General features: G+C 42.0%; 1 protein-coding gene and 1 pseudogene across 6 annotated transcripts in view; one reads left to right on the forward strand and one right to left on the reverse strand.

Moving 5' to 3' along the window:
* The first annotated feature begins 467 nt into the window (after window positions 1-467).
* Window positions 468-16,536, forward strand: part of TMEM45A (transmembrane protein 45A) — an 85,183-nt gene continuing 69,114 nt past the window's right edge. For 2 of the 6 annotated variants that reach the window (XM_074362035.1, XM_045503858.2), the window contains exon 1: window positions 469-824. The gene's annotated coding sequence lies outside the window, so the exon portion shown is untranslated. Of the gene's footprint in view, window positions 825-6,998; window positions 7,128-10,380; window positions 10,519-16,536 lie in introns of those variants that run through there. The other 4 variants (XM_045503859.2, XM_045503863.2, XM_010966388.3 and 1 more) reach the window with 4 other exon arrangements.
* On the reverse strand, window positions 6,332-8,115 carry LOC105077962 (zinc finger protein PLAGL1 pseudogene; annotated as a pseudogene).

Consider the following 16,536-nt stretch of genomic DNA (forward strand, 5'->3'; position numbering starts at 1 on the left):
GAATTTCATTATTCGCTCCCTGGCTAAAGAGGAGAGAGTGAAGTTCTGAGGCGTGGCCTGAACGCCCTTTTGGGGCGTGGGCATCCCGGAGCCTCAGTCCCTTTCACTCGGCAATGCTGGGGATTTAAGCCTGCGCGGGGCGCGCCTTAATTTCATCCCAAGAACAGACTGAAGTCATCTGGTTTAAACAAACAAGCCCGACTGCCTAAAAGAACGGGCATAACAGGGGCCAGAGCACCGGCAGGCCCTGGGTGCGGAGGATCCCCCTCTCGGCCCTGGGCCCCTCCCGGGCCGCGGCGGCCGCCGAGTGCCACATCAGCGCCCGCACTGCACTTCCAGGTTCCTCTTGAGGATGCAGCGAGCGGGCCCGGCGGGCGGGGGCGGGCCCGTGGCCACGGGAGTGGCGGGCCGGCCGGCCAATAGGCGGCAAGCAAAGAGCCCCGGAGACCAATCAGCTGGAGCTTCTGCTAGCCGCGGCCGCCGAGGCTCGTGCCCCTCGGGGGAACCAGATGAGGCACATCTGGACAGCTGCGCTGAGGAGCTGTGCGGCCCCTTCTCGGGCCCGACGTCAGCTGAGCACGTCCCCCACGTCCTCTCCTTTCAGCCGCTTATTATTTATTCATTTACCCAAAGAAGCCACCAGGGATCCAAGTTTAAAACTCTCCCCCTCTAATGCGACAAGGGGCCAGATCCCATCCAACACACAGTTTAATTTTATGGGGCTCTGGGATCAAAAGGACAGAAACATCAACAACAAAAGCCCAGCCGCTGTCTGATTTAAAACTGGCAAAGTGGGGAAAAAAGTGTGAATAAGACCGAGTTGGGTAAGTTTTGGATACGTGCTGGATATCCTATTTCTCCCGCTGTGAGCTCTACCCTTTTTGCTGTTCTCGCTGCCTTCTCTTCATCAGGGAGAGAAAAATATCTTTTGCTGCCACAAACTGCACAGACCCTCGTTTCTTTTTCTTTTGCTTTGCTAACCTTTTATTTTTATTTAATTTGGTCATCTGTATGCTATTTTAAAATTTCCTGGGAACATAAATTTAACTGTTATCCTGTTATAAGCTTCTCCTAACTTCAAAGTGGAATCTACTGACCAATTTATTTTTCTGTTTTCTTTCTGTGAGAACAGAGCATTCATTTGTAAAGCCGGAATCTTTATCCATCCCCCACTTCCTAACTGTTTTGACAGAAGATAGAGAAAGTTATCTGGCTTATTTAGAATTAACAAAACTTTTGCTTCCTTTAATGGGATGTTTAATATTAAATTATTTAAATCCTGAATTGATATAGGTAATTATTGTTTCATTTACATGTGAAGGTAGCTCAATGTATTTTCTATATCCTCCTATCCGTAGTGGTGGGCCACAGTTTCTTTATGATTGTTAAAAAACATGTGACAGACTGCTGGTGTGTACATCAGTAACCTCATAATTCTCCCCAAGTAATTGTGTGTATATTAACCCCATAATTCTCTCCAAGTAATATTCTGAGTTATTGTTAGGTGTTTATGCACATAAATCTGGCATATATTTCAGGATTTAGAAATGGAGATGATGGCAGATATTGAGCTGGGTGAGTGGCCTGAGGCCCATTCCATTACAAACATGTGTAGAGGTCTCTGTTTAAGCAGTGTTTTGGATTGGAGACTTTATCGTATGTTATTTACTGTCATGGTGATATGACCAGAACTGATCTTTAATTTCTGGCTTGGAAAGCAGTAGGTGCTCTAATTGCAGGTTGCAGAGAATGTTTTTGATTCAGAAAGGCAGCGCATACTGTGAGTGGAAGAGTTGAAGTGGCTTTCAGGGTTGCAGAGTTAGAGAGAACAGCATTGTAGAGAAACCATATAAAGAGCTAGCTGGCCTGCTTCCATTCAAAACCCTGCTGTTTGACCTGGAGCAAGTTACTGGGCCCATACGTACTGCAGTTTCCCGCTCCGTATGTGGAGATAATAGCACCTATCTCATGGGATTGCCTTGAAAACTAAGTTAAACATTAGAGTAGTTCTGGCACAGAGTTAGTATTTGCTGTTGGACCCACTCTTCATTGCCTTCCTTCTCAGCTTCCCTTGCTGCACATTGATTTCCCCAGCTGCCATTCTGATCTCTACACTTAGCAACTAGTGTTCACTGAGTGCAGACCACTTGTTAGCAAGGCACTGTATAAGGCTGTAAAGGAGCGAGAGTCTTGAGAAGGGAGTGAGGGAGAATTTATCAAGTACCTTAGAAAGATCTAGAAGATTCTGAGGGCACAGAGGATGGAAAGCAGACTTCTGATTGTGGGTGGCTTCATGGAAAGGTTGGCATTTCTGGGAAGGGAGTTTACCAGACAGTTTTGGTCGAGGGAAAATGGATTATAGAACTGAAGGTGGCAGGCATTCTAGGAGGAAAGGAAAGTGTGGGCAAAACACTGAGGCTGGAAAGTGTAAATCTATCTTCAGGGTTGTGATGCAGGATAATGTGTCAGAGGTTAGTGGGTGGAAAAGTTGGAAAGAGGGGAGAGGTAGGAGGGGGTGGCATGGAGAGCCTGTTGGGGAAGGAGAAGCTTGGGAGGTAAGATTGGTGGGGGACAGTGAGCCGAACTGGCAGCAGTTTTAGAGTGGAGTTGTTTCTGGAACAATCCATCTCTGGAGTCCGTCTGTACTCCTCTCCCAGCATTCCCTCCCCACCTGCTCCACTGCTTCCCATCACCAGTCAGGACCTGTAGGCTGGGTGGGCAGGACTGACCAGTGAGTCTGGGCTCTGCTTTATAAGACTCACTCTGTAAGGGCTGTCTCAGAGCTCTGCTGAGGTGGTCTCGCATTCTGGACTATTACCCAGGCTTCTTTTCAGAAACAGGCCATACCCTGAAGTCTCTGACATGTGATTATTGTGCCCCTCCCCAACCGTGTTCACACAGTGTGTGCCAATAGCTCTTCTTCATTTGGCTGAGAGAATCATCTATTCACATGTTAATACTTGTAACTTCATTATGTACAATTATTGAGATAGATAAGTTCTGTAATATGCACCTAAGTGGAAAGTCAGTTTGAATATGTCTTGCTTTCTTTTCCTCGAGGGCATTGTGTTGTGTCAGAGAGAACCTGAGTCTGGCTCTGGCGCTGCCCCTGACCACCTGTGTGACCTCGGGCAAGACATTGAGCCATTATGGCCTTCTCTGTGCCATCATCTGTAAAATGATCTCTAAGGTCCCTTCTCTCTTGAGTGATCTTTATTCTTCCTGCTGCATCCCCAGGACAGGCTATTGCTTCCAGATGGCTATGTGATACATCAGTGGCTAACGTTTTCTGACCACTTAATACATGGCAGACATTGTTCTGGTTGCTGTACGTGCCTTAGCTCATGTAAGCCTCTGAGCGACCCTGTGAAGTTTGGTACCTTTTAGCTGTGGAGACTGAAGCACAGGCAGATTAAGAAACTTGCCCAAGGTCAGTGTACAGATGGCAGATGCAGACCCGGACAGTGACACTCCAGAGCCCAAGCCTCAACCACTAGTCTGCACTGCCTTAGAGGTAGTACAGCGGGGCTGCTCCTCTGGTTTGTGGTAGTGGTAGCCAAGAAGTCCATGGAAGGAGGATCACTGGAGGGGGAGGGAAGGTTTGGAGGAGTGGAGTCAGTAACATTTCCTGGGAGAGGCCAACATGAGTCTCATTTATGGGATGTGCCACAGGTGTAGACAGGAAACATTTCACTCATTTATTAGATTATTATCTAAACATGGGGATATCAATAGGCATTAAGCGAGAAAATCAATGTAAACCTTTAACATAGTGTCTGCATCATAGCAAAGTCTACACTTGTAAGTAATTCATTATTTTTTACTGTAGTAAAATAAACATAACATAAAATTTGGCATTATAACCATTGCTCAGTGACATCAAGTACATTCACATTGCTGTGCAACCTTCACAGCTATCTATCTCCTGAACTTTTTTTTATCAAACTGAAACTGTGTACTCATTCAACAATAACTCTCTATTTCCTTCTGGCAACTACCATTCTACTTTCTGTCTCCATGAATCTGACTACTCTAGGTATCTCATATAAGTGGAGATATACAATATTCTTTTATGACTGGCTTATTTCACTTAGCATTCTACTTCAAGGTTCAAACATATTGTAGTATGTGTCATAATTTCACTCCTTTTTAAGGCTGAATACTGTTCCATTGTATGTGTATATCACATTTTGTTTATCTGTTGGTGGACATTTGGGTTATTTCTATCTGTGATGGTAATTTTTTTTTTTTGCAGAATTTGTAGTTTATTATATGTAAGATACATCTTCATATAGAAAGCCTCTAAACACAAAAGACAAAGGAGCTTTAAAAAAAAAAGGCTAGGTTTTATATTTTAAAAACTCATTAGATACCAAATTCAAGGCAGAGTTTATAGTTACATTGTAAAATATTATCTTTTTTGAATAAAACTAATATTGACTTAAATGATGAATTTTAAAATGCAATTACTTATTGGTGATTAAAAATACTTAAGCAAAGTAGTATTTTAAGCCAGACAGAGTAAAGGGAATTCTTCTTTAATATATGCATTTTAATTCCAGTAATATTCTTAAATTTCTGTTAAAATGTAATCAATATTAAAGTTAGTAAAATACTTGTTTTGACTGATGCCTGGATTATTTTACCACTTAACCTGGTTACACAGTGACTTTTTTTTTTTCTGTCAGATGTAACTGACAATCAGTTTAGTCTTTAAGATAAATGAAGTAGATGATAACTCACATTGTAGCATCCTGTGGAAAATATTCAAACTACATTTAAAATGCTTTTTAAAAATGGAGATGTCTCATCATTATTCCACAAGAAATTGTTTCTGTAAAACTATAGGTTGGCTATGGCAATAGTAACTAAACTACATTCAGAAAAATCTCTGAAAAGAAAAACACACCAAACAACCCAATCCAAAGATGGGTAAAAGACCTGAACAAGCAATTCTCCAAGGAAGACATACAAATGATCAATAAGCACATGAAAAAATGCTCAATATCACTAATTATCAGAGAAATGCAAATCAAAACTACAATGAGGTATCACCTCACAGAATGGTGATAGAATGGCCATCAGTCAGAATGGCCATCAGTCAGAATGGCCATCATTCAAAAATCCACGAATGACAAATGCTGGAGAGGCTGTGGAGAAAGGGGAACCCTCCTACACTGCTGGTGGGAATGCAGTTTGGTGCAGCCACTGTGGAAAACAGTATGGAGATTCCTCAAAAGACTAGGAATAGACTTACCATATGACCCAGGAATCCTGCTCCTGGGCTTATATCCAGAAGGAACCCTACTTCAGGATGACACCTGCACCCCAATGTTCATAGCAGCACTATTTACAATAGCCAAGACATGGAAACAGCCTAAATGTCCATCAACGGATGACTGGATAAAGAAGATGTGGTATATTTATACAATGGAATACTATTCAACCATAAAAACCAACAACATAATGCCATTTGCAGCAACATGGATGCTCCTGGAGAATGTCATTCTAAGTGAAGTAAGCCAGAAAGAGAAAGAAAAATACCATATGAGATCGCTCATATGTGGAATCTAAAAAACAAAAACAAAAAAACAAAGCATAAATACTAAACAGAAATAGACTTATAGACATAGAATACAAACTTGTGGTTGCCAAGGGGGTGGAGGGTGGGAAGGGATAGACAGGATTTTAAAACTGTAGAATAGATAAACAAGATTATACTGTATAGCACAGGGAAATATACACAAGATCTTATGGTAGATCACAGAGAAAAAAATGTGACAATGAATATCTATATGTTCATGTATAACTGGAAAATTGTACTCTACACTGGAATTTGACACAACATTGTAAAATGATTATAAATCAATAAAAAATGTTAAAAAAAGAAAAACACAGCCTAGTTATAATATGCAATATAAAGGTTATTTTCTTATTTTAAAAATCTTCCCATTTTGGAGAAATCCTAAACTTTCCATAGTTCCCTTATTAGGCAGTGCCACATAAAGTTATTTAGTTAACATTATTATGATCATGGCTTACGATTAAATTCAATTTGACAAATACCTATATATAGCAGCCCTCGCATGGATGTCGGTTATGACGATAATTGCAGTTCCATCAAAGAATACTTGCTTATTAAATTTGGTACAAAGCATGAACATTCAGGACAGATTGGCACAACACATGCAGTTCGAGAACTCTCTTCGCTCAAGCCAGTCATCATAGTCCAGTCCTGCTTTCCAAATCCTTCTTTGTATCATAACTGATGTTTAAAATGCTTCTTAAAACATCTTCCAGAATGAGAAAGGTAGGCTTTCAAAACCAGTCATCAGAATGCATGGTGGAAATGAGGCAGGATAGCTGAACCAGTGCCAGCTGGGAACATGGGGGGGATGGGAGGGAGGGGGAGCTGGCCCAGGCTCATAGTGCTCGTGGCTAGTGAGGGATCTTGTTGCTGCTGTCCCAGACAGCTTAGCCTATGGGGCAGAGATTCCCTAGGCCCCAGGGTGGGAGTGTTATTCCCAAAGGCATTTTGGGTAGCAGGAGGGGGCAGCTGCCAGAAGCCCAACAAGGGGGAAAGGTCCAAAGAGGCAGCTATTGTTAGGTTCACAGCGTCTGCAGGCAGCTCCCTGGGCAGGTTGACTTTACCAGCACCTCTCTTAGCCAGATCAAAATCTGGGTTGAGCTTGCTTGTGAGGTGACTGAGGCTCTTGCAGAGGCCAGTCCTCAAGCAAATTGGTATTGCTGAATCCTTTAGTAACTGCTTTGAGGGGCAGGCTTGAAGTGGGGAGTATGAGGTAGAACTGGTGTTGTACTTGTGATTCTGGTGGGGTGGTGGAGGAGAGCTTGGGAGAAGCTACGGCGGGGAGGGTGGGTGCGCAGGGGTGCCAGGAGCTCTGGCAGCCCCGGGACAGGCTGGGAGGTTGGCTCCGGGGGATTGTGGGTGTGGCTGTGTACCTCAGCTGGCAAGCTACTTGCAAGCCCGTTCTGTGCAGGAGCTCCTAAAGGGAAAGGAGACAGCGGGGCCACCCTCAGTCGAAACTGGAGAGAGATGGAGTGGAAGGTGCTCAGAAGGTCTGCAGACTGCAAACTCCCTTTCATCAGCTCCTGAGTGTGTCTTCTTGGTATGTCATTTTTGGTGGTTTTTGCGCTCAAATCTCTGGGCACAAAACTGACATGGGAAGTCCTTACAGCCTGTGTGGATCACCAGGTGGCACCACACGTCTTTCAGGGTGTAGAAGCATCTTTCACAGTGGTCGCACTGGTGCTTCTTTTCCTTGGTTCCACTAGGGGGCGTCTCCTCTGCGTGGGCTTTGAGGTGGTCCAGCAGCACCTCTGTGCTCCCCAGCTCCAGGGCACAAACCCTGCAGGTGAGGTCACCGCTGCTGGCTGCAGGGAGGGCCAGGTGGCTCTTGTAGCCCAGCATAGTGTTGTACTTCTTCCCACACTCCTCACACCCAAAGGCCATTTTGTTGGAGTCATGTGTTTGGGGGTGGTTTTTCAGGTGGTCTTTCCGTTTAAAAGTCTTCTCAAAGTGAGCACACTGGTGGGACTTCTGGGATGAGTGGGTAGCCTCATTAATTTGTATCTGGAAATGAAGGTTTTGCCAGAGTCTGGCTGCAAGCACTTGTAGGGTCACTCCCTGGAGTGGGAATAATTGTGGATAGTGAATTTCTTCAGGGTGAGGAATGTCTTGCCAGATAATTGGAGGGGTACGTGGCCATGGGCTTTGTCTCTCACACCTTCCTTTTCGGATGCGCTGACCAAAAACTGTGCCGTTTAAGTGCAAATAGAAGGATGGTGCTGAGCACATCAGCAGAGCCACAGCAGCTGAAATCCAGACCACAGAGGAGGCAGCGTTATGGTCCTGGACCTGGTTCTACCCAGACACGGGTCTCTCAGTTACCACTAGCTTTGCTTGCTGCTTCCCACAGCCCAACTTCCGTGCAGTCTCAGGCTGAGAGGAGAAAGTCCGAGGCACTGATGAGGTTCCGGGAGCCAAAAGGCAATCTGCATCACTAGAGCTGGGGCATGTCCTGGATCATCCGGCTGTCCATTGTTAGCTATGTCCTGAGGTTCGGTTTGCTCATTTGTGGTGTCTGCCTGATGCATGTCAATGGGCTAACGGGGACAACCTGCTTCTCGGGACCAGGAAACGTCAGCTCTGAGGCGTCAGGGAGTCCTCTCAGAAGTCTGAGGCTTCAAACAAGATTAACTCCTCTGATTCCTCTGCAAATACTGTTCTAGTCTGAGGCACAGAGAAGTTTCAGATGTGACATGAAACAGAGGCCACATCAGAGGTGATATCAATCAAAAGCCAATGATGATTATGTTGTCAGTCAGGCTGGAACCACCTTAGGGACAGGAACACAGTAACTCCATGATAGATGATGAAATGTCCACACCTAGACGCGCTGTGTTGTAAAACCTGCGGGGTCCGGAGCCCCTCCCTGGAGCTCAGGCGCGGCAGCTCGGGCGCGCCGCCTCCGCGGGCATGACGGTGACCCTAGGAAGCGCCCTGCGCGCCAAGGCCTGTGGTCCTCGGGGCTGGGAGGAGAGCAATGCCATCTGTCCGTCCTTCTGTCCTCCAGAGAGTCTGTGATGGTTAATTTTTTGTGTCAATTTATCTAGGCCATGGTATGCAGATATTTGGTCAAACATTATTCTATATTTCTGTGAAGGTATTTTTAAAATGAAATTAACACTGAAATTAGTAGACTTTGAGTAAAGCAGATTATCATAATGTAGGTGGGTCTCATCCAATCATTTGAAGGCCTTAATAGAAGACTGATCTCCCTTGAAGAGGAGGGAATTCTGCCGGCAGGCTGCATTAAGACATGAACTGCAGCATCAGCCCTTCCCTGGGTTTCCAGCCTGTTGGCTTATACTGAAGATTTTGGACTTGCCAGCTTCCACAATCGCACGAGCCAATTACTGCAATAAATATCTCTCACTTTCTTTATATCTATCAACTTACATATATATCTATATCCTCTTGGGTCTGTTTCTCAGGAGAACCCCAACTAATACGTTATCTTTTGGTTAATGAGAATAATGCTGTGATGAACATTAGTGTAGAAATGTCTGTTGGGGTTCCTGCTTTCATTTCTTTTGGGTGTAAATCTGGAAGTGAATTTGCAGGATCACACAGTAATTCAATATTTCATTATTTGAGGAACCGCCATACTGTTTTCCACAGCAGCTGCACCATTTTACAGTCCCATCAGCAATACACAAAGGTTCCTGATTTCTCCATTTGTTATTCTGTTCTTTTAATTATTGTTTTTTAGTAACAGTCATCTTCATGGATATGAAGTATTATTTTATTGTGGTTTTGAGTTGCATTTCTCTAATGATTAGTGACGTTGAGCATCTTTTCATGTGCTTATTGGCCATTTGTATATCTTTTTTTTTTTTGTCTAGTTAAGTTCTTTGTTCATTTTTAAGTCAGGTTTTGTTTCGCTGTTGAGTTGTGGGCATTCTTTATATATTCATGATGTTAACTATTCATCAAGTGTATGATTTGTAGATATTTTCTCCCATTCCCTAGGCTGCCTTTTCTCTCTGTTGTTGTTGTCTTTTGATATAGTTCATTTAGTATATTTTTCCTTTTGTTGCCTGTGGTTTTGGTGTCATATCCAAGAAAGTATTGCCAAATCAAATGTGATGGTTTTCATTTGTTTTCTTCTAAGAGCTTTATAGTTTTAGTTTTGATGTTTAGGTCTTTGATACATTTTGTATTAATTTTTGTATTTGATGGAGGTAAGGGTCTGACTTTCTTATTTTGCATGTGGATATCTAAGCTATTCTCTTATCAATCATCATAATGCTTATCTCCATGTAAACATCATTAACATAGCGATAGCTGTAGTATCAAAATATTGATTCATTCTTGACTTATTCTTTAAATTATGTCTAAAGTGCTAATTTTTTCTCATAGAAAGATTTATACTTTCTATAACTTTTAATGTTTCCAAGGAGGAAAGATTATTCCTGTGGTTAAAAGGCATTGGTTGTTGAGAGCTATCCTTTGTTTGCTTGCTTGCTTGCTTGTTTCTTTATTGTTCTGCCTTTTTTTTTTTAAACTCAGCCATATACACACACAGATATACATACACATATACATGAATAATACACACATCTCAACTTGTCATTTAAGACATAAAGATTTTTGTAGCATATTTTGTCATGGAGAACAGTAGGTGAAATTCAAATGGAAGGAAGTTCTTTTTTTGAAGAAAAAGACTAAATCACTTAATGTAACAGTGGCATTGGACTAAGCTTGTCAAACCAGGCTGTTTGCACTGTTCCTCTCTCTGGACTGTTGGCTTCTCCCTGTGAACCATCTGACTGTTTCCAGTCTTCTCTGGCTTTCAGAGCTCCTGTGAAGAACTCTGACACTCAGCTGCCTCAGTGAAACCTTGGAAGAGAATGAGTTTTTCTCCCATGCACCTGCCACCCCTCCCAGTAGCCTGGGCCCTTCTGGTGCTATCAACTCTCCTAAACAGGAAAAAGGTACGGAGGCAAATGTCTCTTTTCTTTGCTGCCGAGTGCGAAGTTACGTCCTTTGTGGCTTGGTTATCTCTCTTATAAAAAAGTGACTAGCATTTTCCACGGCAAGGAAGTGAGTGGTATGTCAGCACTTTCCTCTAGGGTGCCTGAAATTCTATGGCTTCTAAAAATATATACATTATTTTATTGAATTCCCTTTAATAGATGAGAAAGTTGATTTTTTTGTAAAGTAGTATTATATACCTAAGGAAATTGATGTTCAGAAAGGTAAATTTTGCTGTTTATCTAGTAAGTGAGGAATATGAAACTTCATCCGATTTTACTGCCCTTTTCATTAAACGTCTCTGCTGCCTCCAAAAGACAGCGCACTGCCCAGTCTAGAACTGGTACATAATTCCAGCTGTGCAACCAAATCACTGTGGAGCTATTAAAAACTACACGACCCCCTCCTTGTCCTGCCCCTGGGGATTCTTTTTCAACAGGTGCAGAATGAGGCCAGGCATCTGTGAAAAGTTCCACGTAGAAATCTGATGCTTGGTCCAGGTCGAGAACCAGGTAGAAGGAATTTTTCCAGCCAGAGATAATAACCCTTACTCAGGTAGGGTAAATACCCAGGTGGGCTGATGTTCTTTCCCAGTGCTCTGAACTGGCCCAAGCAAGTACAGTCGGAGGAAAGCTCGTTATAAGGTCATAATTAAAAAAGCATGTGTGGTGGTGGGTGTTAACTAGCCTTGTGGTAATCATTTCGCAATATAGACGTATACTGAAAATCATTATGTTGTGCACCTGAATCTAATATGATGTTCTACGTCAACTGTATCTCAATAAAACAACAACAACAAATTAACTGGATGGGATGTTTACAGTGGTTCCCTTTTTATCTTGTGGCCACATTTCCATGCAAACTCACTTCTTTAAGCTGAAAGGTGAACTCCTTCTTACCAAATTATGTAGAGCTCCCATTAACTTCACTTTTCTCAGAGCCAGAGTCCCCTCAGGGCTGTAGTTATTTCTTGGTAGTAACTTAGGTGTTTAAGAGTCATTTGAGTTCCCTCCTAATGACCTGAAAGTATAATTAGTCCATTTTCTGACTTGAGTCAACAACGAGGCGGCCAAATAGACCCTTATGTAGAGAAGCTGTGTCTATCTCTGGCTCATGGTCTACCACGAATTACATTTTCAGCCAAAAGCATTATATTTTATTTGTCATATTTTTAAAAGCAGAAAAAGGAAACCAAAGTGAAATATAAGGAATTTCTAAACTTTGGGTAAATATTTCTTCAAAAAAAGATATATTAGTTCCTAAAATATTCCTCTAAAGTTAAAATAATTGATTAAAATATAAAAATATTGGGATTAATGACTATTCTCATAGAATTCAAAAGACATACCTCATATCCAAGTAGCCCTATTTTAAATCACTACCCTCACATTTTATTTTATTTTAATTTATTTTTATTTTTGATTGAAATAGTTACAATGTGTCAATTTCTGGTGTACAGCATAATGTCCTAGTCATGCATATACATACATATATTCTTTTTTTATATTCTCTTTCATTAAAGGTTATTACAAGATATTGAATATAGTTCCCTGTGCTATACAGAAGGAACTTGTTTTTTTAAAAATCTATTTTTTTATATAGGGGCTAACATTTACAAATCTCAAATCTCAAATTTATCCCTTTCCACCTCCTTCCCCCTCTGGTAACCATAAGATTATTTACTATGTCTGCAAGTCTGTTTCTGTTTGTAGGTGAGTTCAGAGTCTCCCCCTTGTTTTTTTTAGATTCCACATATGAGTGATATCATATGGTATTTTTCTTTCTTTTTATGACTTACTTGACTTAGAATAATGATCTCTAGGTCCATCCATGTTGCTGTAAATGGCATTATTTTATACTATTTTATGACTGAGTAGTATTCCACTGTATAAATATACCACAACTTCCTTATCCAGTCATTTGTTGATGGACATTTAGCTTGCTTCCATGTCTTGGCTATTGTATATAGTGCTGCTATGAACATTGGGGTGCATGTATCTTCTCAAATTAGAATTCCCTCCGGATCACTACCCCTACACTTTAAATTTAAAAAAGTATAAAGTTCTGAATTTCACTTTGATAAGTATAGGTATGGATTTAAAAAAATTTTTTTTACCCTCTTGTTTTTTCCTGATGTGTTCTTTCAATTAGGGCCCAAGTCTTTCTTTAGCTCAGAGAGTTTTTCTCCAACTATTTGGTTCTTGCCTCCCTTCTCTCTCCCAGCAAGGCATAATTCAGACTGATGATTATGGAAAACTGTTAAAAGAAGAGAGGAAAAGCCAAAAGAGAGTCAGATATTGTAGTAAGGAGCACACTTAGGACAATTTTAGAGTCTTTGTATATTTAAAAAATAATGAAAATTTAGTAACATTAAAGATGTTAGTGAACAGAGAGGATGCGGGGTGGGACGGGATAAACTGGGAGTTCAAGATTTGCAGATACTGACTGGTATATATGAAATAGATAAACAAGTTTATACTGTATAGCACAGGGAAATATATTCGATATCTTGTATCTTGGTGAAAAAGAATATGAAAACAAATATATGTATATTCATGTATGACGGAAACATTGTGCTGTACACCAGAAATTGACACCACATTGTAAATTGACTATACTTCAATTAAAAAAAAAAAGATGTTAGTGAAGAAGGGAAAAATCATGAAAAGTACACACACCAAAATCATGTCATGGCTGAACCTTGGGGATGAAGACTTGAGGAACAGAGAATAACGATGGGGAGGGGGAAAGAAGGTGTGTTGAGGAAGAACTAGGGGAATTGGGGTTAGAGACCTCGCAGCACCTTACCTTTAAGCTGGCATAAAGGAGAACCGATGCCCTAGCTTCTCCATCTCTGGTGCTATTTCTCCGCTTTCTGCTCTGCCCTTGGTTTGTGTGCACTTAAGTCATGAAAACAGGCTGTGGAAGAGCAGGGTGACCTTGTTTTTGCTGCTTGTGACTTCTCAGACAAGCTGTTTCCACTTGTGGGAGCAGAGGGATGAATCAACACCTCATGCCCAGGGGGCGAGTTGGGAACCTCCATTTGGACACTAAGTCTCATTTTTCTTATCAGAAAATCAAGTCTGCCTTGCCCTTTTTCTAAGAGTGGATTCATGAAGTAATGTATGTGATGGGGCTTTGTCAAGTGTGATGTGCTCCACAGAGGTGAGGCGTTATATAACTATGACCATGCTTTAAAGCTCTTTCTCCATAGAAAGATACAGAAACAACTAATGGCTAAGTAAGTGACTGTTTATTAGGTTTCAGCTTCTTCTCAGGGTTCTTCTCATTTTATCTTCATGGACACTTTATTGGGTAGAGGCTATTATTATTCTCATTTTGTAGATGAGGTAACTGAGGCCCAGAGAGGTTAAGTCACTCTTCCAAGGTCACACAGTGGTGAAATCAGGATTTAAGCCCAGGATAACCTCATTCCACATTTATACCACGTGTAATACTGCCCTCAGGAGTGAAGCAACTGTTAGTTGCCACTTTTCAGAGGGTTGGCAAGTAGTCGAGTCTAGTGCAGGTCAGCAGAGGCAGAGGTCTTGCTGTGTGTACCATACTCCTTATCCTGACCTGCCAGATTCCTCTTATTATCCTTTAATCCCAGGAGGGTGAAACACTTTGTGTCCTCTGTGCCTGATCTGCCCTCGTTCCAGCATTTCTCACCACTGACCTGAATCCCTGCCACGGTGTGTCAGACTGTCTGTGATAAAGAACCAGTTTGCTTTTGGTTTTACTTTTCCCCTTCAGTCCAACGCAGCCTGATAAGTTTTGTAAAAGTGTAAAAACTCCTGCTTGGATGTTACTGCAATGTCAAATTACTTTAAAATGTTTTCAAGTTTCTAAACATTTACTGTCAATTTCTATGCTAACTTGTTGCAGATGGTGAACAGTTCTCTGACTAGCACTGGTCCCCACACCGTGGCTTCATAGCATTGTCCTAGGTTTCTCTTTGCTTTCACTGTTGCCTCCTGTAAGCCATGTACCACAAAGCAACTAGGGTGATTCTTTAAAATACACATAAAGTCCCATCATTCCCCTGCTCAAACCCTCCAGTGGCTTCCCATTGCATTTAAAATAAGGCCCATATTCACCATGGCCTAAGGGTAGGCTGGTTCTGCCTACATCCATCGCCTCCATCTCCACCTTGCCCACTCTTTCTCTTGCTTGTGAAATGTAGTCAGACTTTGGATAATAAAGTAGGTTCAGGTAGAGGACACGTAATGATTGGGAATGGGGAATACACTTTGTTTTATTCTTTCATCTACAAGCTCAGACATGGACTAGTGCTTCCATCACTTTTCTTCAGGAGCAAGGACTTTGCCCCTAGTTTCAAAATGAGTAAGGTGGCCAAGTCCCAGAGAAGGCTTGTGAGCATCTCTGCTTGTATAGTGTAACCTACTGTTCCTCTGATAGACTCAGCCTCAAAATGTCCAAATTCTGTTCACACCTGATACCTGCTTTTTAGGCTGTTTGTTTCCTTCCCCAGAAAATAGTATGGTTGTGAGTCAAGATGGTACAGGGGTCATTCCAATTTCTCTTGAAATTGGAGAATGGAAGACTGATCATGTGATTGTTATTACTGTTGGTGAAAATTCATTGGTGGGGAGCATGACTTAATTATTTAATGAGCTGAGGAAAACCAAACATCCTGGCAAAACAGTTTCCAGGCTGAATTGGCTTTGGCCTTGGGCACATGCCATCCAAAAGGCCTCTGTTGGGAGGCAGCCAAGATTCTCTCCCCATCTCGCCATTGCTTTCCAGCCTTTGAATGGAGCACTTCCGTTGCAATGAATGAGAAGGAAGCAGCTCCAAAATTGTTCATGTAGCCATAGAGAGTCATGGTTTATAAAAAGCATGCTTGTACAGCTGGAAGATGTGTTGGAGGGTGATATCTGATGTCAACATCATTTCAGGCTGAACTTTCAATATTCTCCTTGACTTTTTTTTTTTTTTTTTAAATGGCAGTACTGGGGATTGAACCCAGGCCCTCATGCATGCTAAGCATGCACTCTATCATTGAGCTATACCCTCCCCACTAACAGTCTCCTTAACTTTGTAACCCACTGCCTAATCTAGTGATTTCCCAACTTTCAGAAGAGGATTTTATGGTCTTTTGTTAATGAATTGTCCTGGTAATGAAAACAATTCTCAAATTTTAGTGGCAAGCAATTTATATTCAGTAGATTTGGGGATGTGATGTAGGAATGGGCTTTTTATCAAGCATCCTGGGAGACTCTGAGGTACATGGTTCAAGAACCTTATTTTGAAAAACACTGGTTAAAGTAGTATCTTTTCTGTGTAATAATATTGGTACTGAGTGCTAAGTTTACTGAATTTTAAAGATGTTCTGTTTTTGCCCAAGATAAATGTTGTGGGAAAATAGGTTCTTGGCTAGTGCAGGAAAGAATTCAAGAGCAAGGCATAGTGAAGTGAAAGTAAGTTTACTTAGAGAGATATACACTCCATAGACAGAGGCAGTCTGTCTCACTCCAAAGGGAAAGCGGCTTAGGAGACACATACTCCATAGGCAGAATGTGGGCCATCTCAGAAAGGTGAGAGGGAGAGAAGCCAAGAGGTGTGGGGTGTTTAGTTTAAAGTAAAAATAGATACACACTCCGTAGACAGAGTGCGGGCTCTCTCAGAAGGCAAGAGAGAGAGCCACCACGAGGTGTGGAGTTGTTAGGTTTTCTGGGCTTGGTGATTTCTTATACTAATGAGTAGGAGGATTATTCCAACTACTTTGGGGAAGGGGCAGGGATTTCCAGGAAATGCCTTCCTCGCCCACTTTCTGGCCTTTTAGGGTCAGCCTAGGAACTGTCATGGTGCCTGTGAATGTGCCATGAGGCTCAAGGTCTACTGGGAGTCATGTCTTCTGCCACCTTGGTTCTAACCAGTTTGTCCTGTTCTCAATGTCTGTGTCATTCCTTCAATGGTTTTGCCCTGCCCCTTTCCCTCCTATTTCAGAGTAA

This window comes from Camelus bactrianus, chromosome 1 (genome assembly GCF_048773025.1).
Source record: "Camelus bactrianus isolate YW-2024 breed Bactrian camel chromosome 1, ASM4877302v1, whole genome shotgun sequence".
Taxonomy (NCBI): Eukaryota; Metazoa; Chordata; class Mammalia; order Artiodactyla; family Camelidae; genus Camelus; species Camelus bactrianus.